General features: G+C 45.2%; 1 protein-coding gene across 2 annotated transcripts in view; it reads right to left on the bottom strand.

Moving 5' to 3' along the window:
* The window catches only part of CPD (carboxypeptidase D), a 752,391-nt gene that overhangs the window by 241,426 nt on the left and 492,782 nt on the right, over positions 1-18,183 (bottom strand). The window lies entirely within an intron of this gene.

The raw sequence follows: 18,183 nt of genomic DNA, 5'->3' as shown, positions 1-18,183 counted from the left end.
TATGCTATAAAACGGTCCCCTTATATAGCTATGCAAATTAATAGTTTAACAGCGTTAAAGTGCACCACAGGGTTCACAAGGTGGTAGATCTGGGCAATTCATATCTGTAACCTGTCCTCATCTAGCTACCATATGTATTTCCCCTATGTAGGGGCCACGTGGGACATAAGCAGCTGCACATGCAGTTTTATCAATAGTTAAAACTCATTTCATCAGCGGACTTGGAGTTAAAACATTAAAAGGAGTAAAAAGTTGGGTAACATTTCTCATTTCATCAGTGGACTTGATGTTAGTACATTAAAAGGAGTAAAAAGTTGGGTAACATTTCTCATTTCATCAGCGGACTGGATGTTAAAACATTAAAAGGAGTAACAAAGTGGGTACATTTTTAGAAATGCATACAATACAGAATTTTAAGGCTGCAGTGGCGACTTTAGAAACATCCAGCGAGTACACCACATCGAGGCTAGGAACCGAGATACAGCAAAGACAATGGGCATATGAGTGTCATACTTCAGGACTCTAAATGCCTCCTGACAATGTACAAACACTAGGTTCCTGCACAGTTTGATAAGCCAGTGCTGTCTAGCTGATTTGTAGCCAGGGCAGAAGAAAAAAAACGTGGAGCTCCGACTCTTCCTCACAGTTACAGGTAGGGCACCTTCGAGGTGTAATTTTAGATCATTTGAGAAAGCACGGAGCTACAAGGTCCCAAATCTAAACTGGATGTATAATTTCCTTGCCAAAGTTGGTTGGATGTCATCAAGGAAGGACTCCATTATATACTCATCTTTTGGTCTCAAGAATTTGGCTGTCAAGTGTCCTATGGTCGAACTCTCCTGGATTTTGCTACAGCCAGTACTGACTATTGTCTAAAATGCCTTCATGTCTTTGTTGGATAGAGCAGTTTTTAAAGCATCCCATCTGTCCAGTTCCCAGTACTTTTTTGCTTGTTAGATGCTATCTCTATACAGCACCCGCATTTGTTTGGTTAGGGACCTATCCTTTCCTTTGATGGCATCTAACAAAGCCCGCTTAGCCTCTCGGCAGCTGTTAAACCAAGATCGTTTAGTCCTTTTTCACCATAAGAGATACCTTTGGATAAAATATGTCGACCAGTTTAGATGTCAATTCTGCAAGCAATTCTGTAACTATCGGTGGTTAGTAAAATGCCCTCTGTAGTAGTAGCCTCACTCATTTCTAGTAAGAGAGGAACGATTAATGAATATAGTGTGGCCATTTTATCGGGTGACTGCTGGATTATCCCCCACCTTATTCTTCTATTGTTGTTAGAGAGTATTAATTTACTATCTATGGAGGTACAGCAATTGCTGCATTTCCCGAATCCGGCATCTCAAGTTCCATGGTCAGAGTGTTGTGTTCACTGTTGTGTCGCAGCAGGACAGCTAAATCAACGCCCCTTTGCCATAGGCTAGTCTCCACTGAGATATAATCCAACAGGGAGGATTGGCCTACTCTATTAAATGTTGACTTCCCCGGTATATCTGATTTAGTGCGCCCGTTGCACGCTCTCCGGGAGTGGGACAATGTGACTGAGTTAATCTGGAGTGCCAGTGGGTACCATGCCTTAATTAGTTGGATTTGTGGGTCTGGGATTAGCCATCGAGAATCCTCCTCGCTGGAGGTTGTATCACTGGGCTCGACAAGAGGCTCAAATTGACAATTAAAATCGCCCCTACAATCAACCACATATTTGTGGGGACAGGAAGGGATAAAGAGATTCAATTGGTCAAAGGTCGGGGATTCATGGCTAAGGCTTACAGGTCGAGAATAAACGTTAATGAAAGCCTTTTTTAACTGGGGGGGCGGGGGGGGAGTGAGTGCTACACACTGGAGGTCATTAGACAGAGGGTTCAGCTGTACAAACCAGATGTGAGCCAACCCAAATGCATAAGCCCCCAGATGGTCCACCCCTTCCCCCTGAGGTGGCAGAACATTGAATGACGCAAACCCCACCCTTAAAGAGTCTTCCCGTGCCCAGGTTTCCTGAAACAAGCATACATCATATTGATCCACGAAAAGTCCCCAATCGGGGCAGGACAGTTTGCTTTTTAAACCAGTAACGTTTCAGGATAAGACCCTTAACTTATTACCTAGTTTACGCATATCAAGTGTGCCATCAAGTGTGTAGGTATTGGGGGGTTCAATATCCCTCGTTTTAACCGAGGGATGATTATCTACTACTCGCGTGGATACACCTTCCCTCACTGTGCTATTACTTAGGGAAACGGGGATTGTGGCAGCTGGTGTTACAGGCGACTCTTCCCATATCTCTACTACACCATTGGTCATCTGTTGTATTACTGCTTGCTGCTCTTTTGATTCTGCCCCTACCCCGAGGCACGTGGTCTGGCTAGGCTGGACACTACTATACTATACTCCTCTAGTTCTCTTACAGACCTCAAGCCTCGAAATCCCTGGGCTGGTCCCACTGTCATTGCTTATCAATCTATCTTTTCCAGAACCCCAAATCGACTTGTTACGGGTATATTAAATAGCTATGGACTGGGGGGCCAGTGGCCCACAATTTGTTGTTCCAATGGCCACCTGCCGAATTCTGGGGTGATATGGGCCCTAGATGGCATATGGCAGTGAGTATAAAAATAATCCAGTGCAAAGGCCCTGTAGGTGGCTCCTGGGGACAAGGTTTCTGACTTAGTAGGGTACAGATGGTCAGGGGATTTTTAAAATTTATAACACCACAATCCAATTGTACTGTTTTCTGTCTGTTTCCCACCCAACCGACTCTGCGGACCATTAGGATGTCCCCTGCCCTATCATAAGGGAGTGGTCTGTACCTTGCCAACCAGAACAAATATTTGTTCCCGAGGTCCAGTTGCGTTTCCCTCTGGCCGTTTATATAATTTGTAATACTCCTGTCAGAATAATTACATAAGGGATGAAGCTGGGGGTAAATTTATAGTGGACAGGTTCGCTACTTCCGGCCTACCTGCTATACCCTCCGCATCCCCCAACCCTTCTCTGCTCTCCATACACCCCTTGGGGTGCACTGGATTGTCGTTCCCAACCTCATAATTAGAACTCCTGGGACCAGTGGAGGTGATGTGGTCTTGAGCCTGCTGCGCACCTGGCCTATCTGTAAGGGTCAGAGTAAATGTAAAATGTAAATCCAGTATTTGTAAAGCGCAAACAGCTACCAGAAGGCATCCCGGTGCTGGGGGACATCGGGAAGATTACGCAAGCTATTGCCCAGAGTCACATGGTGCTTAGCTGACCTGCCGCCGGTGCCGGGAATTGAACCGTGAGCCCCAGATTACAGAGTCAGTCGCACTGGCCGCTGCGCCACACCTCTTCCCTAGAGTGATGAATCCACCCAATCATGAAACTCCTCCCTTTCTAGCCACATGCTAAATCTATACTAGCATCAAAGTACTCATATGAGTTTGCTCAGAATGACATCTAACACTAATACCTTGGCTGAGTAACAGATTTGATTCCAATCAGCCACTGTGTTTTGACAAGATGGCAGTTTTCCTCCAGTGGTCGCAAGTCTCCAGTGTGCTTTGTGCACTAAGAAAGTAATAAGATGGGATTGTGGACAAACAGCATGTTAGAATCCCATAAGCACGCTTCAGCGAGTATGTCCATTATAAGGTAATGAGATCAAAATTTGACACCAGCTGATTGTTGACTGCGGAGTGTATTTCACCCAGATGGGTGGTCACAATATTGATCTCAGCAGTAATCTATGTTGAGGCCTGGGGGGAATACCACACATGCGAGCACAGTTAAAGCAGGAGACTCTATTTTTACCTCTATTTTATCCACTAAGTGCTTGTTGGTGCAGAAGGCAGTCTCCCTCATTACTGTTTCAGATTTTAGCATGAATAACCTGGGTGTCGAGCAGGGGTGTGGATTCTTTAATGAGCACATACGGTGAGAGGTGTAATTGTGAGGGATGCTCACACCTAATATGGCTACCTTTGTGATTTTATACAAGAGCACAGGATCTGAGCAAGTTCGCAGCCCCATGCTAGTGGCTTTAAAAGAACAGATTGGCTTCTGAGCAGCAGTGAAGGTCTAATTTATGGTGCAGGCAGTCGAAGAAGAGGGGAGTCCTTTCCGCTAATGGCTCCGATCCACTGCTTCCAGTTATATTACCAACCAGGGCACAGCCACCGACTTGTTCTTGAATATCAATGATTTCTTCCAATTCTTCACGCAACGTCAGTTGTGAGTTTAAAACTGTGCTTGTGCAGAGTCCAAGGCACTGTATGCTTTTGATGAAAGTTTACTATTCCAGAGCCTCCTTCTCTCAAGTATAAACACAAGACATCCACACTATACATTTAAAAAGGCTTTGTTAAAAATGAATGCTCTAATCCAGTGCAGAGTTGATGAAAAGATGTTACTGTGAATATAAGCATAATGGTTAGAAAAATAATGTGCAATCTTTCAGCTAGATGTAATTAAATGACAATAAAAACCCGTCTATGATAAAAGTACCTCCCTCTCAACCCCCTTGCTAATCCTCCTAAACACCAAAGTACCCATACGAGTTTAGCAGATGGTCTCGAAGGTGGTGCATAACTTTGCTGGATAATAAAGCAGGTTTCAATCAGCTACTATGCTTTGTGAAGTTTGCTGCTGGTCTCTACTATGGCTGTCTGAGCTGAGAAAAGCATAGATAAGGCCCAACTCCTCGAGCCCATGACTTACACAGCTTGAACAAAGCCATGGGTGTCTCTCTCCAAAGATGTCTGTATTAAGACTTGAATTCTCTTTTCTGGTTACTATCCCATTTCCCCCATCTCCGATTAAACATTTGGAGAGATTTAGATTTCTGTTGATCATATTTTCATGTTGGAACTCACAATCCTGTCCAGAATTATGGCCAAAATATTTTCACTCACTACTTTTGAAGTACACTTCTGGAAAGTTCTGCATTGTTTTCTCGTGTTACCATTTTCACAATGCGAAATTGTACGCACAGTAAAATTCAACATTGGGGGAAGGCAGTGTTACAGTGCAATTCCACGTTATTTATTTTCTACAAAGGGAAATTACTTCCCTTGTCCAGGACAGCTTTCTTTACTCCTTCCACAAACTTAGGGGGGTGTTCCTGTTCCCCTTCCCAGCCTGGAAAGTTATTTACTTTAGTCTTTGTTGCAAATCTATCACATTTTCAAGGATTCGAAAAGGTCAGGTTGGAGTTTAATGTTTTATCTAAAGAAGTATTTAAAGATTAAATGTACTAAAAGTCGGACTGCACAGAGACGCACCACAATTTATAGCTTTGTATTGGGCTAAGCTTAAAAATTGGGCAATCCTGGGTTCACACAAAGCCACACACTGATGGGGTTATCACGCAAATGCTTACACAGTCAGTCTGTTTTGTGTGAACCAAAGCTTTACACTACGATGTGAAGAGGAGCCAACAGAGTCCCTCATGGGATTTGTACTTGAGTATACCATCCCATCCAAATTTCTATTTCATGATAACCACATATGGTAAAGCCATGTAAGAGACGAAAACAAGTTACTTACCTGTAAATACGGTTATCCAGTAATGGTATCTTTCATAGATTCACATGCCTGAATCATTCCCCGTCGCCGAGGCGGGAGTCCCACGGTAAATACAGAAGTAGTGCCAAAAGTAAATAACAGTAGTAGGCTAAAAGAAAAAGCCTAAGGCCAATATCTCAGTAGCCTATCTACATCATTATAGTAAAAAGAACCACATTTTGGTTCCAACCAATCAGCTACCAGCACCTTCCCAGCAGAGGCAGTTCTCCTCAGATTTTCCTAGCACAAGTGAGAAGTAAGTATGCCAGATATAGAGAACTGTCTCCTCGGGAAGGAGTGTGGGTGCATGTGAATCTATGAAAGATACCAATACTGGATAACCATAGTTATAGGTAAGTAACTTGTTTTCTTATCCAGTATTGGGGTATCTTTCATAGATTCACATGCCTGAATCAGAGTAGCAACGAGTATACCAATATACTGTTGTTCGTGGATGGTGGGAGACATGTGCTCAAACTCCCAAACATCATCCACAACGGTTGAAAACATCATATATATCTTTTTTTTTTTTTAACTATCCTTTAATAAGGAAAAATATAGAAAATACATTATATAAACATATATATATATATATATACACACACACATCAGTATATAGAGGCAAGTACGATTTTAGACATATCAGTATGCATAAATATTAAAAGTTACGGATTAATCATAAAAGAGAAAATACCTGAATCTGACCTTAATGAAAGAGATGGTGTATAACAGCCTGTCCAACCGCTGCATCTTCTTGATGCGAAGATCGAAGGCAGTAATGTTTCATGAACGTGTGGACATTTTTCCATGTCGCAGCACAACAGATATTTTCCAGAGTCACTCCAGCGAACAAAGCTGTAGAAGTTGAAATAGTTCTTGTCGAATGAGCCTTGACTTTCCTCTGCAGGCTTATTAGCCGTGACATGGCAGAAATGAATAGCAGATGCCAGCCATCTGGCTATAGTTGCATTTGTTACTGCATTCAAGAGTTGCTTGACCATAGGCCACAAACAATTGGTTAGACCGTCTGATGTTTTTAGTTTTCTGTAGATAGAATTTTAAACGGTGCTTAATACCCAGGGAGTGTAATGCTCTTTCAGCTGGAGTGAATGGATCTGGAAAGAATGGTTTTAATCTTACCGGTTCATTCAAGTGAAATTGTGTCGGTACCTTAGGAATGAACTTGGGATTTGTTCGTAGGATTACGTAGTCACTAGTAAACTGCAAAAAGGGCTCCTTGATAGTGAAAGCTTGTATCTCACTAATCCTTCTTGCAGAGGTAAGAGCCAATAAAAGGGTGACCTTCCATGTAAGGAACTTGAGATCCGCTATATGGATTGGTTCAAATGGATGCTTCATTAATTGCGCTAACACCGTGTTGAGATCCCTCTCTGGAGGGGGTGCTCGCAGTGGAGGGAACACTCGGAGGAGTCCTTTCATAAATTGTTTGACTAGTGAGAACGAGCAAAGAGAAGGAAGTTTTGAGAACTTCCTGAATCTGGAAAGAGCAGCAAGATGTACTTTGACGAGAAAGTAAGCCCAGACTTGGCAAGAGAAAGCAGATACAGGAGTATTGGTTCTGCAGGAGCTTGAATAGGATGAATATTATTTGCTTCACACCAGTAGCAAAATCGCTTCCACTGGAGGCGATAAGTCTTAACTGTGCTCTGGGCACGGAGTTGGCCAAAATCTCACGACAGTCCTGTGAAATATCGAGGTCTTTGAACTCTAAGAAATCAGGAGCCATGCGTGCAAGTGCAGGGACTGTGTGTCCGGATGAAGTACTTGCCCTCTGTCCCTTGATAACATTGTAGGCGTTGGAAGAAGGCAAATGGGCCTGTCTTGGGACAATAGCAGAAGTTCCTGGAACCAATATTGCCTAGGCCAATGAGGTGCAATCAGTAATAAACGGCAACCCTCCAGCTTCATCTTGCGGAGCACTTTCGGAATCAATGTTACTGGGGGGGGAAGCGTAAGCACAAATACCTGACCAATGCATGGACAGGGCATTCCCTCTTGATCCCCGTTGAGGGAACCTGCCAGCATAGTACCGGCATTTCTTGTTCTCCCTCGTTGCAAAAAATCTTGTTCTCCCTCGTTGCAAAAAAAGTCCAGAGGAGGTCTGCCCCAAGCCTGGAAAACTGTGTTCGCTTGCTCCTGCTCTAGCTCCCACTCGTGACAGTCCGATAGAGACCTACTCAGCGTGTCCGCCAGGGTATTGTGGAGACCCCCGACATGTTCGGCTGTCAGTGTTATTTTGTGGAATGTGACCCACTCCCACAATTCCTGAGCCTCCTTCGAGAGAATAGCTCGTCTTGTTCCTCCCTGCTTGTTGATGCAATACATGCTGGTCGTATTGTCTGTACGGACCAGCACAGAGGATCCCGCGATCCTTGGGAGAAACGCTTGCAGAGACAGAAACATGGCGCGGATCTCCAGACTGTTGATATGCTGTTGCCTTTGAACCAGAGACCATCTTCCTTGAATCTGGAGATCCTGCAGATGACCTCCCCATCCTTCCATGGAGGCATCGGTCATTCAAACGAAGTCTGGAATGGTCTGAAGAAAAGTGAGGCTTCGGTTAAATTCTTTGTCTGTGACCACCAATGTAGAGAATGTATTATGCGCTGTGATATCCTGATATTATCGTCGAACGAACCTATGGCCTGTTGCCATTGAAGGTGCAGTTCCTCCTGAAGAGGTCTCATTTTGAGCCGTGCTAAGGGAATGAGATGTATTGCTGAAAAGCACATTCCGAGGAGTGAAGCAAACATTCAGACTGAAACGGACTTTCTTTTTGCAATTAGCTTTGCCAACTTCTGAAGATGCAGCTGGCGGTCGTGCGACAAGAATGCTTTGCACTGGACCGTGTCCAACCGTGCTCCGAGAAAAGGTATGACTTGGAGAGGGCGTAACTAATTTGCTCTCGTTGAGGGTCAGTCCCAGAGAAGCAAATAGATGTAAACATTATTCTGTAGCAATCTTGGTATCTTGTTCTGAAGGACATTTGGATCAGCCAAGCGTCTAAATACGGGAATACTTGTATTCCTCAGGATCTCAATGCTGCTGCTACCAAGCACTTCGTGAAGATTCTTGGAGCCGATTTCAGCCCAAAAGGGGGCACTTTGAACTGATAGTGAACACCAGTCACTATAAAGCGAAGATATTTGCGATGTTTGGGGTGTATAGGTATGTGGAAGTAAGCGTCTTCCATATCCAGAGAAGCCAAAAAATCTCCTTCGTTTGGACAACTTAAAATCTCGGCAAGCGTGACCATTCAGAAACTTTGCTTCTTGAGAAATTTGTTTAACTTGCGGAGATCTAAAATTGGTCGCCATTCCCCCGACTTCTTTTTGATCAGGAAGAAACGAGAATAGAAACCTGTTCCTTTCTGAGATGATGGAACCTTCTCTATGGCATTTTTGAGGAGCATCGTAAGGGCTTCCTTGAATAATAAGTGAAGACAAGGGGGAGGGGGATTCCTGGGCGGAGTAGTAGGTGGTTGTCTGATGAATTCGAGGGTGCGACCGTTGGTTATTAGGTCTAGAACCCATCGATCTGACGTGATTTCTTGCCACTTGTGAATAAAAGCTGAAATCTTCGTGCCCATGGGTAAGGAGGGTAATATGGCTGGCGCCCTGTGGAGATCACCGCTTCCTGCTAGTGTCTCTGCCTTGATTTTGTGATCTCTTCCGACCACATTGACGAGAGAAACCAGCCGTGGACGATTGACGGTATGAAGACTGGCTGTAAGGCTGTCTATAGTGGGATTGATACTGGCTGTTCTGCTGGTTTTGGTATCCTCCTCTTGATGAAAAACCACACCCTCTTGCTCCTCTGAAATTTCCACACCTGTACTGAAGGGTACCCAATGATCGTGCGGTATCCGGATCAGTCTTTATGACTAAGAGGGCCTCATCAATGTGCTTCCCGAACAAAGACTCTCCGTCATAAGCCATATACAGAATCTTTGTTTGCACCTCAGGTCTGAACGTGGTGGCCTTTAGCCATCCCTGGCGCCGAAGCACTGCCGCTCCTGCAAGCTGACGGAAGTTGGTGTTAACGATATCCAAAGCGCAGTCTACAGTTTCTGATGCGGCACGTTCCCCTTCCTGTAGAATCTTTCTTGCCTCTTGCCTACGGTCTTCTGGAATGAGGTCAATGAAACTCGCCAGGTCTGACCACATTTGGCGGTCATAACGTCCAATAATGGCTAGAGAATTGGCAGCTCTGATTGAGGCCGCTGCCATGCTAGAGAACTTTTTGCCTATCAGGTCAAGACGACGTCCTTCCTTATCAGGTGGTGCGGTGATAGGTGTTGCGGGATTCTTAGATCGCTGTTGGGCGGCCTGTGAAATCACCGAATCTGGTCGCGGGTGACCAATGAGGCAAGATGGGCTGTTGGCCGGGGTACGATATTTTCTCTCTCTGCGCTGAAGTACAGCCGGAATAGATGCAGGGGTTTTCATGATTTTTACCCCTTCATTCCATATAAAGTCTATTATAGGCACAGTTCTCTTGATTTTCCTGGACTCTTCCTTGAAATCATGAAGGAAACATTCTGTCTGTCGACTGTTACTGTCAGTTGAAATCTGGCTGCAGCCCGTTGCATTAAATTATGGAAGCGCCCGATGTCTTCAGGTAGAGAATCAGATGGCAGAGGAAGAGGCGGAGAAGGCATTGGAATTGCGTAGTCATCCCAGGGGTCCGGAATATTAGCATTGTCAGGCAATTCAACCTCTTCTTCAGAGGAGGTAATGTCATATTGCACCCCTTCCGTTTGACCTGAAGGAGGGACAGGTGTGACAGAAACTTCAGGTTGAGTCAATGGAGCAGGAACCACCGCTGGTATGGATGGGTTCTCTGGAACTGTCTGCTGTGGGGGAAACCGTTGTCGGTAATCCGCCAGCATGGCTTGTAAGTCCTGAATGAGCGTTGGAGGGAGGTGACTCATTTCCCTCTAGCGTCTTTCCCGATGATGGAATCTATGATGTGGAACCACAATATCTTCTTGATAATATTGCTCCTGGTAGTCATCATCTTCGTCGTCATCCTGACACTTGATATTCAATTCAGAAGGATGGTGAGCTATACCAAAGGGTCCTTCATCATTTTCCTCCTCATAGTTATCATCTTCAGTGTAAGTGTCTAGGAGATAAGAAGGCATAAGTGGTGAGAACTTGCTGTAGTCTTGTTGCCTTTGAAAAGTCTTACGTTGGTAAAAACCTGATGACCTATGTGTTGACTGCGCAGGTAGAGCTAACCCAGCAGAAACCGTGGATTGTGCAGGTAAATCAGTAGTCGTCGATGAGATCTTTAATGTTGCCGTCGTCGTCAACGGCGCGGACTTCGTCGACGATGAGATCTTCGTCGACAACAGACTTCGTTGACTGTACCATCGATGAGCTCGACGTCGATGCGGTCGTCGACGAGGATTTCAATTTTCTCGTCGACAACTCCTGAAGAACTGGTTTCTTGGTAGAGATAGAGATTTTTGTAGACAGAATAGGCGATTGAATGGCCGTAGTTGAAATAGTAGCCGTAGATGATGAGGCAGAAGCAGAAGTCGCAGAGATAGTATATGAAGTAGTCACCGTGACAGATTTAATATGGCTTTAACTTACAGTTTTTGCCTTTTTTGAGTCCTTGCCTGCTGTGGATGACGGAGACAGCGTTGAACCAGAGGAAAATGTTGGTGACCTCTGTGGAGGGACAGAAACATCATGGGATGACTTCAAGTGTTTTCTTCCCTCACTTGAAGAGCTGTCATGGGATCTGGGTCTTTTGCTGGAAGTAGACACTCTGTCATCTTCTTCAGCCGAAGAAGATTTGAGCCACAGGAGCAGCCTTGCCTCTCTATACCTAAGGGTTTTGGTAGGGAAGGTACGGCAAACCTTGCAATTTTTTGCCTCATGTTTGGGATAAAGGCAATAAATGCAGTCCTTATGCTGATCATCCACATGGACCCTCTTTCTATCCCAGGTCCTGCAGGATCTGAAAAGAGCTTTCCTGTCAGACATTCTGAAGAAACCTTAGAAGAACTGAGTAACACTCAGGGAGACTCCCTTCCACACGACGTGCAGTGAAAATCTGAGGAGAACTGCCTCTGCTTGGAAGGTTCTAGAGGGTGCTGGTAGCTGCTTGGTTGGAACCAAAATTTGGTTCTTTTTACTATAATGATGTAGAAAGGCTACTAAGATATAGGCCTTAAGCTTTTTCTTTTAGCCTACTACTGGTATTTACTTTTGGCACTACTTTTGTATTTACCGTGGGACTCCCGCCTCAGCGACGGGGAATGATTCAGGCATGTGAATCTATGAAAGATACCCCAATACTGGATAAGTTATTTCACACAAATTTACATGCAGGTGCATCACGCGATATCAATGGGTTGTTTACGAAATGGTACTTGGTTTCACTTGGCATAAGGATATGAAAAATCCAGATCAGGCCATTTTGTGCGATTTGGCTATGTACGAAATCACATGGTTGGTTGTACTGTCCGCCCTCTTTGCTCCTCCTTAGAATACATTAAACAGAGTAATGGTACTTCATGACCCAGATTTTGCAGCTAGATGGCTCAACTTACAGTGCAAAATAGATTTTGAGCTCAAAAGTTGATTGATATTGCAGTTTGTGCTAAAGAGGAATAGTAAAATCTGTGCCTTGACTTGTAAAGTAATTTAAGTGATAAGAATACAGATATTTTGTATGTTTAGAATGCCATTACCTGAAAATGTAAATGTTAAGAAATTGTCATTTTGGGTGAGAAAGGCAATCATAGTTATATTCCCTCAATTGAAATGCATCCATAGGAAATGTTTGGTTGAGTCAAAAAATTATAAATGCGTTACATTTTCTGCTTATAGGTTTTCAAGTGGTAAATGAGGGGATACGCCAGCACATGTGCAAAGTAACCAGGGACAGGATGAGAATCAGCACACTGTCCTAGTCTACGCAGTCGTACACTGCGGCCAAGAGCAGTGTAGAACAGTGCGCTACTTCACAGCAAATTCATTTTTCCCTGGAGCGAACTTGCACCTGCAGTAGGAACATTGCCATACTGAAAGATGGACTGGCAGTTTGAAGGCAGTCTTTCCCTGCAGGCAGCATTTCAAAGGAGTGCACAGATCCCACTGCAAGCAGGTGAAGCGACTGACTGAACCTGCCCAAAAGTGGATGAACACAGAGTCCTAGGGTCCCCAGTGTCCATCTTCCTAGGGATACCTTCGGTTGATGCACTCTGTGCTACCTGTATGTGGTGCACAGTCAATGCACCTCCAGAAGACAACTTTACCTCGGCACCTGCATCGGTTATATGGCATGGGGGCAAATGAATTCCCTCATTTGCCAGATGCCATGCCTCATGAAATTGGGTAAGTGGGAAGTGCCCCACAGGAGCAAAAAGCAGGCACACATGCTTGTTTGTCCCAGGCAGGTTTTATAATATGCCCCTGATAAACTGTAGCTAGTTATTTTTTTCCAAACTAAAATTGACAACCATTTGTTTAAAATGTGTGTTGCACTGGCCCTTTTGGACAGGTCACTGAATTTGGAAAGCTTAAGTTTCCTTTATTCAACAAAAACACGTGGCCCCATATGTCCCCCAATAGCCACACTTACACTCACAAAACCTTTGCAAACACAGCGAAACAATAGTTGTAAGCCATGCAGCTGGTCTCCCATATGAACATTTTGAATATGTAAGCTATTTGAAGCTGCTTTTCAGTTAAGTCCATCTACCTAAATACAACACTGTTGCAAGCAGTGGGAACTTGTGACCAGTCTTGTGGTGCATGTTCCCTCTTGACTGAGATCTGTGCTACTTTTCCAGTACAGTATTTGTTCTAAGCCTGGGCGGTCCTCGCGTAGTTTGCAGAGTTTTCCGCACTCCACGTTATGCAGTGCTCGCGGAGTTCAGAAAAACTCAGCTGAGTTTTTTTCCTCACTCGCCTTCGTCAACATAAATTGGCGAGCGAGGAAAATCCACCTCCTGGCGAGATTTCTCAATGCAGGCGGTCAGATTTCTCAATGCGAGTTGCCACATATGCTTGAGCCTTCTCGTAATGAGAAGCCGTCAGTTGATGTTGAAAACAATTGCAGCTCGAGTAAAAAAATCTACCCTAGCTTCAGAAAGGAAGCAACGCCCGCTTGCGCTGTGCATGGTGCCGTTCGCAATAATTTCACAGTGCTGAAAATTACTGCGAACAGCATTTTTGTAACCCACTTCACCGCTTGCAGAGCTCCGCGTAGCACAGCAAAGTTTTTTTTTTGCACTTTTCCGAAATTCAATTCAATTCAAATCACTTTATTCGATTAATAAAATATCAATAAAAGTACAAAAATGCATCACAAGTTGATAATCAAAGGGACCAGAAAAATTCATATCAGCAAACGGTCAGTTTTCTTGTTCTCATAGATGGATGTAGAAAGAGAGCAGAACTAAAAACGAGGCTAAAGATAGATCAAGCCATGGATAATACATACATAAAAACCACATAGCAGTATAATTAAAAACCCATCCAGAACAAGAGAGCTCGGTAGACAAAGCTCACAACAGTTTATTAAGCTAATTTTCCCTTGACGAGCCTTTGCCTTATCCTCCAAGCATGTCCTAAAAACTTTGCTGTACCACAGGTAACACTTGGGATTAGCGTCTCATAAGTTAAAATGCGTAAGGCCACCCGATGGGATGAACAGCCCAAATTAGAACAAACTGGTTTTAGCCACCTGGACCTCACTTGGCTGTATGCCCTACAAGCAAAGATAAAATGTGCTGTAGATTCCGTAGGGCAGGCACAGCCCGGACAGCCCTCATTATTTCCCGATTGGCCGCTCCAACCATTCTGGAAATTTCGGAGAGGGAGTGTGCCATACCTGAATTTCAGGTAGAGCACTCTGTCCCCCGGGGACTCAATGAGGTCAAGGAAGGGTTCCAATCTTAGGGTGGGCTTAACATCCAAGAATCTCTCCGACAGAATGCCATTATGATTTTTATTGGTCATGGCGGAAATCCAGTCCCAGTAAAGCCTTTTCACTAGAGGTTTGGGCGGGGGCATCTGGCTCTCCCAAGCCTGGTCCAGACCAATTTCGACCACTAATTTCTTCAAGTTGGACACCCAACCAACCTTATGGCCTGCGCCCAAACTTATCAGTTCTTTTAGACCGGATGCATAATGGCATAGGTCAGAAGATCTCATAAGCCGGGTCCAGTATAACAGAGGGCGCAGCCTCGCCACTTCATTAATTGGGTGTCTCCCAAGGTCGTAACGGAGAGGAGTTAGAGGGGTGGATGGGGGGGAGCGAGACTAGGTCACGAAAAAATTTGTTTTCTGATTTTACTAATTCAGAGAGATTATCGAACCCCCAGAGTTCCGCCCCGTATAGGCACCCAGGCAAAGCCTTACCCTCATATACTTTAATCACTGGGGCTACAGGTCGACTATAGGAGAGTCTCTGGTGCCTCGCTATGGCCCCGGAAATCCGTTTGTGGTTCAGGACCATTTTGGTCAGATGGGGGGACCATTTTAGTTTATTGTTCATCCTTACCCCAAGATAATCAAAGGCCTCTACTAACTCCAGCGGGCTGTCATTCAAGTTAAATTTGTTTCAGAAACTTTTAGATGGAGCCAAAGCCATTAGCTTGGTTTTAGCTATGTTGATAACCAAGCCTCTGGCTACACAGAACGAGGTGAAGCGATCAAGAAGTTTTTGCAGGCCCATAGGGCTCTTGGAGACTAGGAGGGTGTCGTCCGCAAATAATAGAGTTGGTATTTTTTCCCCGCACAGGGTTGGGGCATCGGCCGCGTCCTCACTCAAATGGTCCGCCACCCCATTTATATAGAGAGAGAACAGGGTCGGCGCCAAAACGCAACCCTGACGTACTCCTCTCTGGACAACTATTTTCTCGGTTAGCTGGCCCTGCCCCCCCCACCTTACTCTGGCGAAGTTATCTTCATGCAGGCGTTTAACAAGAGACAAGATCAAGGGAGGAATTCCTAGATCGAGCAAGACTTGCCAGAGCTTGGAGCGGGGGACCAGATCGAAGGCTGTTTTTAAGTCTATAAAGGCCATATACAGGCTACCCTTCTCGATGGTTACAGTTTTCCAATGGATCAGGCAGAGTCTAAATACCTGATCCATTGTGCCAACACCACATCTAAATCCAGCCTGGAAGTGGGACAAAACACCCTCCTCATCCATCCATCCCTTCATCCGTGTTAAGAGGACCCTGCCAACTATTCTTTGGATGACATCGATCAAACTAATCGGTCTGTAATTGGCAGGATCCTCTCTATCCCCCTTCTTGTAGATGGTCACCACCTCAGCCCCTTTCCATGATTCGGGTACAGGGTGGCCAATTACTATGAGGTTTAGGGATCTACAAATAAATTGTGCCCAAAGGTTTCTCTCGTGGATCATGAGATCACCCGGGAGGCCGTCGGGACCAGCTGCTTTACCGGGCGCAATTGAAGCAATAGCTGTGAGAACCTCATTGAGGCCAAAATGTTCGTTCACAGATGGGGCCAATGGGGGCTCTAATTCATGCCCTTGCTCGTGCGGGATGCACCCTGCATCACCCATGTATAATTTATGAAAATGCTCGAACCAGTCTCGCCCCGAGATATGGTTCGGTAATGGATCAGCCCCCCTCCTTGTGCCAACATTAATAAGATCCCAAAATAATGTTGCATCCTTCAGCTGGGCAGCAGATTTAAGTTCTTGCCAGTGAGCTTCTTCCCATGCTCGTTTGGCTAAAGCAATGGACCTATAGTATATTTTTCTTGCAGACAAGATGTTGCTCTGGACCTTGGTTTTTAGGGTTTTCGAGAGGTCCTGCCTCCGTGTTCTGCACTCGTTAGAGTACCATGGGTTTTCGCCCTTAGGGGGTGGGCGCTTACAGCCCCGAGATATTTTGGCCTGGAAGAACTCACTTACATTGTCCACAGTTGAGAGGTATATATCCTTAAACTCTGAGGAGTGCGTAGGAGAGGGGGGAGTATCGGGAACGTCATTAAGTAATGAGATGTTATCATTAATGATCTTCCTAATGCCCTCCAATGACAGTTCGCTTTCAGCAACCTTATGCAATCTGAGGCGCCGATTGCAGTTGGAGGGGACAATTTCCCTCATCCGAGTGGTCTTAGTACTGACAAGCTCGGTAGAAATAAGGGCAGGGTTACACAGAAAGTGCATGGACAGGGGATTGTTGTCACTTTCGCATCTTTGGACCACTTCCATGTCTATAAGGTCGCCCCAAGAACCGACATCCAGCAATATATAATCAATGCGCGAGGGCACCTTGGTTCTGGTGAAAGTAGGGGCTCCCATTAAATCAGATTTAGATCTGCCATTGGTCGCCCTCAAATTATGCTCTAGAGTCAGGGCATTGATTTGTATGGCTCTAGGAGACCATTTCTTTATTGGAGGGAGGCCTAGGCAGGGAATTTCCCACTTGGCATCCAGATCCCTTGTGCCCTGGATGTCCTCGTTGCAGAGTGGCTCAAAGGTACAATTTAGGTCTCCTGCGACGATTATGCCTGCTGCAGAGGAGATGGCCGTAAGCTCAGTATCCAAGGTTGATATAATGGGGCTTGCTTGTCCGCCCGGGGTTCCTCTGGCATATACATTAAAAATCTCCAGGCCAGCTTTGCAGTCTGGCCCAGTAATGGAAATATGGAGAATATCCTGGGAAGGAGTTGCAAGATTTCTAACAGACCAATTCAAGTGGATGTTGACCCAAGCAAGGAGTCCCCCCGAGGGCCTGCCTCTGGGTGAACTGCTGGCAGGGACGTGAAAGGTAGTATAGCCTGACCTATAAAGGGGGACTAGGCTCCATGTCTCCTGGAATAAAAGGATATCAAATTTGTTGATAAAATCATTCCAAAGGGGGTCGGCGAGATTTTTATCCAGACCCGCAATGTTCCAGGATAAAAGGTGCAGTGGTCTTGAACAATTAAGGGGAATGTCTTTATTTACATCCACCACCTCACATAAGACATTGGCTTCACTTGGTGGTTGAGGGGGAGCCAAAGTAACACTACTAGCCCCACCCGGATCCATGGGCAGAGAGTGAACTAAAACTGAGTTAACCACTTGATAGAGGCATTCCGAGACAGGAGAAGGGTTATCTAGATGGTTATAGGTCAGTCAATCAACCTGTCTGAGACCTGAATCACCGGACTCATGCAGGAATGACCAAGAAGGGGAGGAACGGATCTGGATCGAGGAAGACTCCGGCGGAGATGTCCTGAGTTCCAGTAATAGGAGGTTTTCTGCTAGGGAGGGATCGCTGAGTTCGATCTCAAGGCAGTCCGCCTGAGCATCTGCCCTAGAAATCCTATTTACTCTAAACAGATCGTCTCGAATAATGGATCTGCACCCCCTTACATAGCGCAACCAATGAATGGCTTTATTGAGTAGTGAATCCCTACATTCATAACCCCCTTGGCTGGATAGTTTAGGAACGTTGGTCATGTACACCTTGGTCCTAATAGGTCGATGGAGCGGACGAGGGCCAAAGGTGGTTCTATAGGGGGGTGGTACAATGGGTGCTCGGGGCAACGAGGATGTGATGTGGGTGTGGTGATCCATTGGCGTAGATCTAATTTCAGGTACCACAGTTCGAGGCTCACC

The sequence above is a fragment of the Triturus cristatus genome, chromosome 3_2, assembly GCF_964204655.1.
Source record: "Triturus cristatus chromosome 3_2, aTriCri1.1, whole genome shotgun sequence".
Lineage (NCBI taxonomy): Eukaryota > Metazoa > Chordata > Amphibia > Caudata > Salamandridae > Triturus > Triturus cristatus.
This window is presented reverse-complemented; position numbering and strand designations above follow the sequence as displayed.